Source organism: Phoca vitulina, unplaced genomic scaffold, assembly GCF_004348235.1.
Source record: "Phoca vitulina isolate PV1807 unplaced genomic scaffold, GSC_HSeal_1.0 scaffold8, whole genome shotgun sequence".
NCBI classification, from domain to species: Eukaryota; Metazoa; Chordata; class Mammalia; order Carnivora; family Phocidae; genus Phoca; species Phoca vitulina.
Genome location: NW_022589711.1, coordinates 2,250,089 through 2,260,194, shown reverse-complemented (window position 1 = coordinate 2,260,194; position 10,106 = coordinate 2,250,089).

Below are 10,106 nucleotides of genomic sequence, written 5' to 3'. Positions count from 1 at the left end.
GCTTGAACTCCAGCTTCATCATTTCCTAGCTGGGTACTTGTACTTTGTACAAGTTACTTAAACAAGCTCCTCCTTATCCACACAAGGAGGATGTTAATAGTGCCTACCTTATGAAGTTGCAATACTGAATAAATTATATAATGCATATAAAGTGTTTAGAACACTACACTGCCTAACAAATATTAAATACTCAATAACCATTAGCTATCAGATTAATCATTCTGCTAGGTTTCACCTGGCTTCAACCTCTGGACAATTCATAATAATGATTTGGGCTGTAGGTTAAATCTGCCCTTGCCTCATAGCTGTCTCTTTAAAACAGAGAAAAGTGTTCCTTTTTCAGCATGAAAATTGCATTTAAAAGAGAAGCTTTAAAGCACAGAAAAGCAAAATTTTCTTCTAAGTTCCAGTCTGTCTCTAGTTTTACACTCCCCTACTACTATTCAAACTAATCTTAGTCTAGAAAATCATTCTTCCACCCATTTTAAATTGCAGACAATAGATAGAAAGGGCTTCCTTCCAGCTCATTCTGCTTTTAAATAGGATAGCTTAAGTCTGATATGATAAATTTTTTATATAATGTTATTGAAACTGAAAGTAAAAAGCATTATACTCCCAAATCCGTTTTTCTAACAAATACTTTAATATTCCAGATATTATTGTGTTCATCCATTCCCTATATTTCTTTAGAGGGTTATCACACCACCACTACCCAATGGCTTGCCTGTGCTTTTGATGAATAGTTATACTCCCCTGTCCCACTGATGATGTCTCAGTCTTATGACTTGCTTTAGCCTGTGAGATTTGAGCCATTAAACTCTATGCCATTTTTGTGTTTTGTGTTATTTGTCACGTAAGAGCAGAAGATAGTACTGCAATTGGGTGGTTCAACTCACCCTCTTTGCCTCTTGCCCTTCAAGAAAAGGGCATGTTCCTCATAAGGGCTGCTCCTTCAGCTTGAGTTTTGGAATAGAGACAATCTGAGACAGTTTGAGCTAAACTGAGCCAATGCTCATCCTTGATCATCAATCTCTAATGTGAGCAAGAAATAAGTGTTACTCTAAGCCACTTAAATTTACAGTTGTTTGCTTTGCAGCAAAGGTGAATGATACATGATAGAACTTTAGAAGTGCAAGTCAAAGCAATGATATATGTTTCACTTATTCCAGACCAAAATATAGGGGTCCTTACTTTTTTAATCACCCTACTATTACTCAGTTTATTCTGAATTGTAAAGCTGTTTATTTTTATGTTGTTCCTTAGTATTGAATTTTTTTAGATGCAAGTGACAGAAAATCTAAGCCAAAAGTGCTTTGAAAAAAATGCGTGGAATTTATTGATATACATAACTCAGAATCCATGAGCTTCCAGCAGAAATGAAATCTGAGATTGGAATAACTTCCTCAGGACAGATTCTTCTCCAATTCTACTCTGCTCTGGTTTCATTGTCAAGATCCATGTGGTATCATGGTGACTGCCAACTACTCTTGGCTTACCATCTCAGAGCTACAATTACAATTGTAATAGTCAGTCTTTGAATGTTTCCAATGTGCCAGGCACTCTTGTAAAGAATTTACATGGGGTTGCCTGGGTGGCTCAGTCGGTTAAGCGTCTGCCTTCAGCTCAGGTCATGATCCCAGGGTCCTGGGATCGAGCCCTGCATCGGGCTCCCTGCTCAGCAGGGAGTCTGCTTCTCCCTCTCCCTCTGCTCCTGCACTCTCTCTCTCAAATAAATAAATACAATCTTTAAAAAAAACAGAATTTACATGAATTAACTCATTTCATCTTCACAATTATTCCATGAAGTAGAAACTAACATTATCTTAATTTTATAAAGAAATAGAAGCACAGGAAATTAAGATGCCTCATATAACCACTATTAATAAAGGCCTAATAGAACAAAAAATTATATGCTTGCAAAAGTATTTGAACAGAGGTCTAAACCTCACTTTCAACAGTTCAAGTTGTGGCATAATCCTTTTATTAACTAAATTTCTATGTTCAATATACTCCAATGCTCTCAATGTCCACAGCTGAGGTGCATGTTCTCTGTTTAGCTGGGATGAATATTTTCACCTGAGGATATTCATAATCTTCATCATCATATTTATGTCAAATTCTGCAAATATAAGTTTTATAAAATCTTATAGAAAATTTAGTGTCTGGTTTTAGTCATAATGAAAATAATTGTTATGTGCAGTTAAATATGCAAAGAAGTTATTTTATAAAACTAAGACAAGATATTTTCATTACCAATATTCAAAATCAAACCTAGAAAAATTAAAGAAACAGGCTGTTGCACTTTTTGACACTTAAAATAAGTTTCTTAATTTAAATTTATTTTCTAAAGTAGAAGAAAATGAACATTTTTTGTTGTGCTTTGAATCCATAGATCTTCTTCACCCTTATTTTTCTGCTAAATCTAGAACACTTTTTAGTACTGTAGTGCCTCTTGCAAAGATGCCATTCCCGATTATTTATAAACTTGTGAATCACTTCTGTGAGTATATTGAGCTATAGTCAAAATGGCACAGTACTTAGGCTTATTCAACTTAAATAAATGTCACAAATAACATATTAGGATTCCAGTTCACTTAGGAGAAGCAGATTAATTAACTTATATAATAGAAAAGATCTTAGTCCAAAGGCCTAGAGAATAAGAAGCATGATTTTATTTGTCTTTAAAAAAGTGTATTACTCTTTCAAGTCCTCATTTCCTTGGATTATTGAAACCTTAATTTGCCTAATATCACTATTCCCATTTTCCTTAGGGCTCTTTTTAGGGCCAACAGAGCCTTGGTCTCCATTGTATTGTTCTTTTAATCTGATAGCTTTTCACTTGTCCCTCCACTTTAGAGGGTGTGGGGGTCCTTGTGATCACTCAGGTCAGGATGGGGTTCAAGAAACTACCATCTGCCTCTCTGAGGCCACGTGTCTGTCTGCATGTCCTCTCTGTCTCTCCTTCCCAGTCCACTACTTCTCTGAATCATCCCTTCTCCCCGAGAGTGTGGAGGCGCTGCGGAGAGGAAGGAGAGCACCCAGCGAAGCCTTGCTCTTACTGAACTTTTACCTTTCCATGTTTTGTAAAAGTTTTTTGTTCTTGTTTTCCTGAAAGAATCTGGACTTCTGAAGAGTAAAATCTAGTCTACACCTGGTTTCCACCCCCTATTCTAATGTCTGCTGTCATATCATTTCTCTGAAATAGGAAGCTCAGAATAGCCTAATGAAAATCAGAAAAGAAAACTAAATACTGGAGAAAGATAATTGTTAATATTTCAAAATATACCTTTCTGTTACGCTCACTTGTTACATTCTAAAATCAAAACAGCAAAGAACAAACAAAACCATGTTCAGATGGCCTGCCTTAGAAAAATACTGATACTCTATTTTAGAGCACAAAATAGGAAAAAAAAAAACCCTCCAATTCACTGAATACACCTTCTTGTATGATGATATTGGATATGGTGTAGAAAATAAACTGCTTGAAATCACTACAAATTATTCCCTTAGAAGATTAGATATGGAATGAATATCAGAAAACTAAAAGCTTTCTGTAAATTCTATATATGTACCAACATGAGGAGGTTTCCATAATATATCAAAGGAAAACAAAACAAATTGAAAGAAAAGTTTAAAAACAATATAAATTGATCTCATTTTTTATGTTAGCAAAGTGAGGATTTTTATTGTATCCTTGTGAATTTTATTTTTAAAGAAAAAGCATTAGCAGTGTAAGTTTTTTTTTTTTTTTTTAAAGATTTTATTTATTTATTTGACAGAGAGAGAGACAGCAAGAGCAGGAACACAAGCAGGGGGAGTGGGAGAGGGAGAAGCAGGCTTCCCGTGGAGCAGGGAGCCCGATGCGGGGCTCGATCCCAGGACCCCAGGATCACGACCTGAGCCGAAGCCAGACGCTTAACGACTGAGCCACCCAGGCGCCCCTAGCAGTGTAAGTTTTAAAACCTTATATAAAAACCTTATATTTTTATATAAGGTTTTTGTGACTCACTTATTTTGTGAATATATAAGATGACTAGCTAAATTTATTAAAAGATACATGCACACATGTACACATACATTTTTTCATTTACATTTTACAACAATTCTATCAGTTTAATAACATTATTCTCATTCTTTCCCATTGATAAACTTTGGCACAGGAAAGGTTTCAAAATGTCCAAGTCACAAGAGCACAGGTTTGAACTTTGGAGATAGAATCCTACAGCTTTTAGCAACTCCATCACTTGGCTTTAAATAAGACAATATAGTTCAAATAGTGTTTTCTTTATTGAAAAGTCACTTTAGAATATGTCCTTAGGTTCCCCAAGTACTTCTCTTCTTAATAGCACTATAATGTGGATTCAAACACAATTTCCGATTTGATGTAAATTTTTATTTTCCCAGTTAAGAAAGCAACAACAGCAATACACTGAGATTATGAGAAATGTAAAGTTGTTGGAAGTGGTTGAATTCATTTACTCTAGTGGTAAAAACTTATTTAAGTGAAATTAAAAGAAAATTAAGCAGTGAAATGGAGAATTTCTATTTCAAATGTGTATATCTTCCTATTAAATTGTATCGAATCGGGGCGCCTGGGTGGCTCAGTCGTTAAGTGTCTCCCTTCGGCTCAGGTCATGATCCCAGGGTCCTGGGATCGAGCCCCACATCGGGCTCCCCGCTCTGCAGGAAGCCTGCTTCTCCCTCTTCCACTCCCTCTGCTTGTGTTTCCTCTCTCGCTGTGTCTCTCTCTGTCAAATAAATAAATAAAAATCTTTAAAAAAAAATACAAAAAATAAAAAAATAAATTGTATCGAATCAAGCAAGATACTGTAAGCTTTGGGGATTGTTTGTTTTCAGAATATAATTTAATTACTATAACAGCAGAATCATAGTGGACTCTAGAGAAGTAAAGTCTAATTAGTTATATAAAAGGTTAGAATGATATTTTCTAAAGTTCTTTGAACATTTTACCATCATTAGCGTTTTCAGAGTACTCTTATGAGCACAACACATGATTAACAGGACCTCATTTCAAAGTCACCAATTTAAAAGAATTAGAAAAAAAGACCAACCCTGATTTCCATTTTAATAATGGAGCCTAGAATGGATACGGGGCTATGTATCCACTATACCTTTGTAGAAAGGTTATTACTGTTGGTAGGTGGGCTTCAGAGGTGTCTTGAAATTGGAACTTCAAAACAAATTATCTATTAATATAGAAAAGCACATTTTTAAATAGGATGTCTACAGTTGCCTAAGATTCTCACATTGAAATATATGCCACAAAAAGCATTAAGAATCAACACTTTATGAATTAAAATGTGGTGTATTTCCAATTACTCATATGGCAGTCTACATTAAAAACTATCAATTTAGTTGTTTGGACTGTTGCATGTATAGCAAGGCACTTCTATCGTCTGGTGAATTATATTTTAACTACAGATGGTAGTGAATCAACATCTCTCTCAGACTAATGGTAAGGCTTCCAGATTCAGAAAATCATTCCAAGAGGGACTTGCAAAGTCCATTCAGCCATAAAGAAATTCAATAGCTATATGTTTACAATTTATTCTATGAAAAACACATGTATTTTCACATTTGTATATCACATTCCTCTGAAGTAAATTATCTGTATTGTGCTTATGAGAATTTGAAACTCACAGAAGTAAAGCAGTTTTCCAAAGTCTGATCGCTTAGTGACATCAGAGTTAATATAATTTATCCTATACTCCTCTGACGGACTAAGGATTAAATATCATAGCTGGAATGCAAATTTGATAAGTTAAGAGAATATTACTTTTATTTCTCTTTGTGGTAACATTTGTTACTATAAAAAATAAGTTTGAAACTGAATGTGAGTTTTCCTTATTTTTCTAGTACAATTCTTTTCCATATGTTTCTTCCTAGAGTAATTGATAGTCTCTGGAGAACTGTCTGTCCAGTTTTCCAGGTAATGTTTTCTTAAAAATGTTCTAGGAGGAAAAGAATAGATATCTCAGGTAAGAAACATACTCCTTTCCCACTGGAAATGCCCAGCTCTTTTTATCAGATAAGGAATAGTTTCTTGCCATTTTAAGAAAATGCTTAGTATGTCCCCCTAAGACCTGTACTTTTGCAGGATTTGGATTTCAGCTAGCTTTCTTTAGCATCTCATGCCCTTCCCTTACAGTCTGCCTGGCACCATATGCCTCTGCCAAAACAAAGATTCTCAAGACTCCTGATCAGCCCCGATCAACATTCTGAGCAACTGCTAGTGACCATAGAGAAAAGTTAGAAGAGAGATAGACAGCCTTTAATTATGAAGCTTCCAGATATTTTAAATGGCTGTGTAAGCCAACATTGGCTTCTTAGATTTCATTAACATTCCAGCTGAAAAGTAAAGGAAATACAGAAATACACAGAATTTTCACCATTTAAGACAAAGCCATATGTTGATTTTATACTCACAGATAGAGTTGTGATTTGCCTTAAATGATTAAGCATTTCTATATGTCTTCACAATATCTGTGGTGCAAACTTGTTCCTGTTCCTGTGAAAATATATTTGATCATATCTTCTAAAACAAAACATGACTTCAAAATGTATAAGGCTCTAAGAAATCAAACAGGAGTTAACAGTTTTGTAGATAACAGAAGGTTTGTTTGTTTTATGTATTACTGTTCATATTGTACTGTTAGTCAATTCTGTTCTCTTAAGCAAACTTTATAAATTCTGTGAGTTGTATCTCAAGGAAAATAATTTATTGTATTTTGTCAATGTTTAAAAAGATATTATTAGAGTTACTCTCTTCTCTTCATTTCCTTGTGTAAACAGGTGAGAAATGTACTACAAAACTATTACATAATAAAAAAATCATCCATATCATCCACTCTTATTAAATGCAGCAACCTCTCCAGGATTTCCATTGGTATATCTTTAAGTGTTTAATATTATCCATTCCAATTGTTGCTAATCAATTTCGGGATGGCTAGAAAAATAATCATTACAAATACCAGGTGTTAATAGTTTTCTGTTAAATCAGTTGGAACTTCAAGGATCTGAATATCTTCTCCTTGATGGGCAAATATACCTCTCTTTTATCTTCAGCCTTCTGTGGATTATTAGTGGTAGTATTAGTATTATTATTAACTATCAGTGTTAGATGTATTAGCGATAACTGTTCATGTTTATGTATCTATATTATTTTCTTAAATTGTAATGCTGTCAATATCAGCTCACAAAAGCAAAAGTAGCATCTCAATCTTAGACTGTTGTGTCTGATACGGAGAGTAAACTCTAGCATAATGTAAAAAGGTTAAATTCTGCAATATGTTAAAACATTAGTTAATAAACACACACATTTAAATTCAATTCAGGTCCCTTTCATGAGGAGTTCCCTGAAGTAAATGTAACAAGAAGTTACATTGATGGCAAAATGAAAATAGTAATTATAGGGGCGCCTGGGTGGCTCAGTTGGTTAAGCGACTGCCTTCGGCTCAGGTCATGATCCTGGAGTCCCTGGATCGAGTCCCGCCTCGGGCTCCCTGCTCGGCAGGGAGTCTGCTTCTCCCTCTGACCTTCCTCCCTCTCATGCTCTCTGTCTCTCATTCTCTCTCTCTCAAATAAATAAATAAAATCTTTAAAAAAAAAAAAAAGAAAGAAAATAGTAATTATAATAATATTACTAATATTTAACACATTACATTTGAAAAATCCTACCACATTTATGATTTCATTAGTACATTTTGGATAACAAGTTCAGTTGATTGAGAATTACATTATGGAAGTAAACAGTGCTAGTTTTCTCCATAATTGGAATTAATGTTGTTTTGATACCTCCTTGAAAATACTAAACCAGACATTAAAATCAGTGTACACAAGAAAGAACAGGATAAAAATTAGGAGACCAATTGTCTCTTCCTCTACCACGTTGTTTTAAAAAAGCCATATCATGTTTGTCCTTTGTTATATTTGCTCTAGCTGTTCTGTGGTGATTGGTTTGCTCTTTATTGGTGGACTGCTATGGCAACTGAGACTTTGTTTACCCAGCATAGAAAACACCGGGAGCATTTTTAGTGGCAGAACTTGACATTGTTGATAGTTGGGTGTTCTTCAAAAAGTGTCCAAAGTAACTTTGTGTGGAATCCTGGGCCCTACATCACACTTTCTGAATATGTACTTCTGGTTATGTATTTTTAACAAGAAAGTTATTAATAGCATACATGTGTAATACTAAACCCCTGGGACTAACCCTGCCATACAGAGAACTGAGAGAAAGCTGCAGACAGATCAAGATGATAATTAGATATGAGTAAACTAACAAGGGATGTGTGACTGTAAGTTGATTTGGGGGGGGGCGGCAAGAGAACACCTGTTACTTGTGTTCTTAGAGTTGGGAGCATAATTTTATTTATTTATTTATTTTTTAAGATTTTATTTATTTTTTGACAGAGACACAGTGAGAGTGGGAACACAAGCAAGGGGAGTGGGAGAGGGAGAAGCAGGCTTCCCGTGGAGCAAGGAGCCCGATGCGGGGCTTGATCCCAGGACCCTGGGATCATGCCCTGAGCTGAAGGCAGATGCTTAACTACTGAGCCACCCAGGCGCCCCGGGAGCATAATTTTAAATAGGAAATTTGGTATCATTCAAGAAGGGCATTGAGATCTCAGAAACCAACATCAGCTCCTCTTAGTTTTGGGAGTTAGATAGAACAAGATCCTAAAAGGGTAAATCCTTCATCTAATTACCATTTGCAAATTACTAGAGGTTTTTTTGTTGTTGTTTTTTTTGTTTTTGGAAAACAGTAGATAGTGACATATAGAAAACTCACAGTAATCATTTATTACAACTACTTGAGGAGAAAGCAAATCATGAAATAAGTATATGGCTAGAGAGTATGTTTAGTGTTTTAAAAAAAATGAACAGATAAAATAGCTACAGAAGTTATAGAGAACTTTCTTTTGGATGCAGTAATTGGGCCTGATTAAAAAGATGACAACTTAAAGAAGTGATTGGGCCATTTAATGTTTTCTGTAATTTATTTTGAAGAAATATTATAAAGGATATCATGTTTCTTTATGATTATAATGAAGTAACACCATAAAGCTATTATTTATTTTCCCCATATTTTTTATATGGGGAAAATAAATGCAATAGGGAAAACAGATGGAAATATTACAAAATGATTCACTTTTATAACTCTTTGGAAAAATATGTAAAAGGAGAACTCTTGAGAGGAACTACTGATAAGAGAATTTGAGAGGAGGGCATAGAGCTATGATATAGGAGGAGGAAATGACACAAAGGTTAATACATTCAAAAGAAATTGGATAGGACACCTTAATTTAGATGAGAGAAAGTTAGAATTTAAAGAGATAAGATAGAGAAAAAAAAAAAGAGAGAAAACAGGCATAGTTTTAGACTGGTTTTCATGTTTTGTTTTTTGTTTTTTTTTTTTTTTTAAAGATTTTATTTATTTATTTGACACAGAGAGAGAGAGAGGAATCACAAGCAGGCAGAGTGGCAGGGAGTGGCAGAGGGAGAAGCAAGCTTCCCGCGGAGCAGGGAGCCCGATGTGGGACTCGATCCCAGGACTCTGGGATCGTGACCTGAGCCGAAGGCAGACGCTTAACGACTGAGCCACCCAGGCGCCCCTGGTTTTCATGTTTTTAAATATCCTAAGACTAAATAAAGTCATCGTCACAGGGTGAATCAGACCAAGTGGGGTTAAATTCTGTAAGGAAATTAAACCCTGATCAGCACACCCTATGGTGATGGCATTTTTTTAAAGGTTTTTCATTTATTTATTTGAGAGAGAGAAAGCTCACACAAGCAGGGGGAGGGGCAGAGGGAGAGAGAGAATCTCAAGCAGACTCTGCGCTGAGCGTGGAGCCTGATACAGGGCTCAATCTTATGACCCTGAGATCATGACCTGAACCAAAATCAAGAGTCTGACACTTAACCAACTGAGCCACCCAGGAGCCCAAAATAGGTATTTCTTATGATCCTTTTCATACTGAACTTTCTCGATTCAGAGTAAGTACCCTGAGTGTTTCAATAACTTTTTCACAGTTCTCCTTGGCAAAAAGAAATTCATAACTGAAATACATTAGGTCCAAACAACTTAA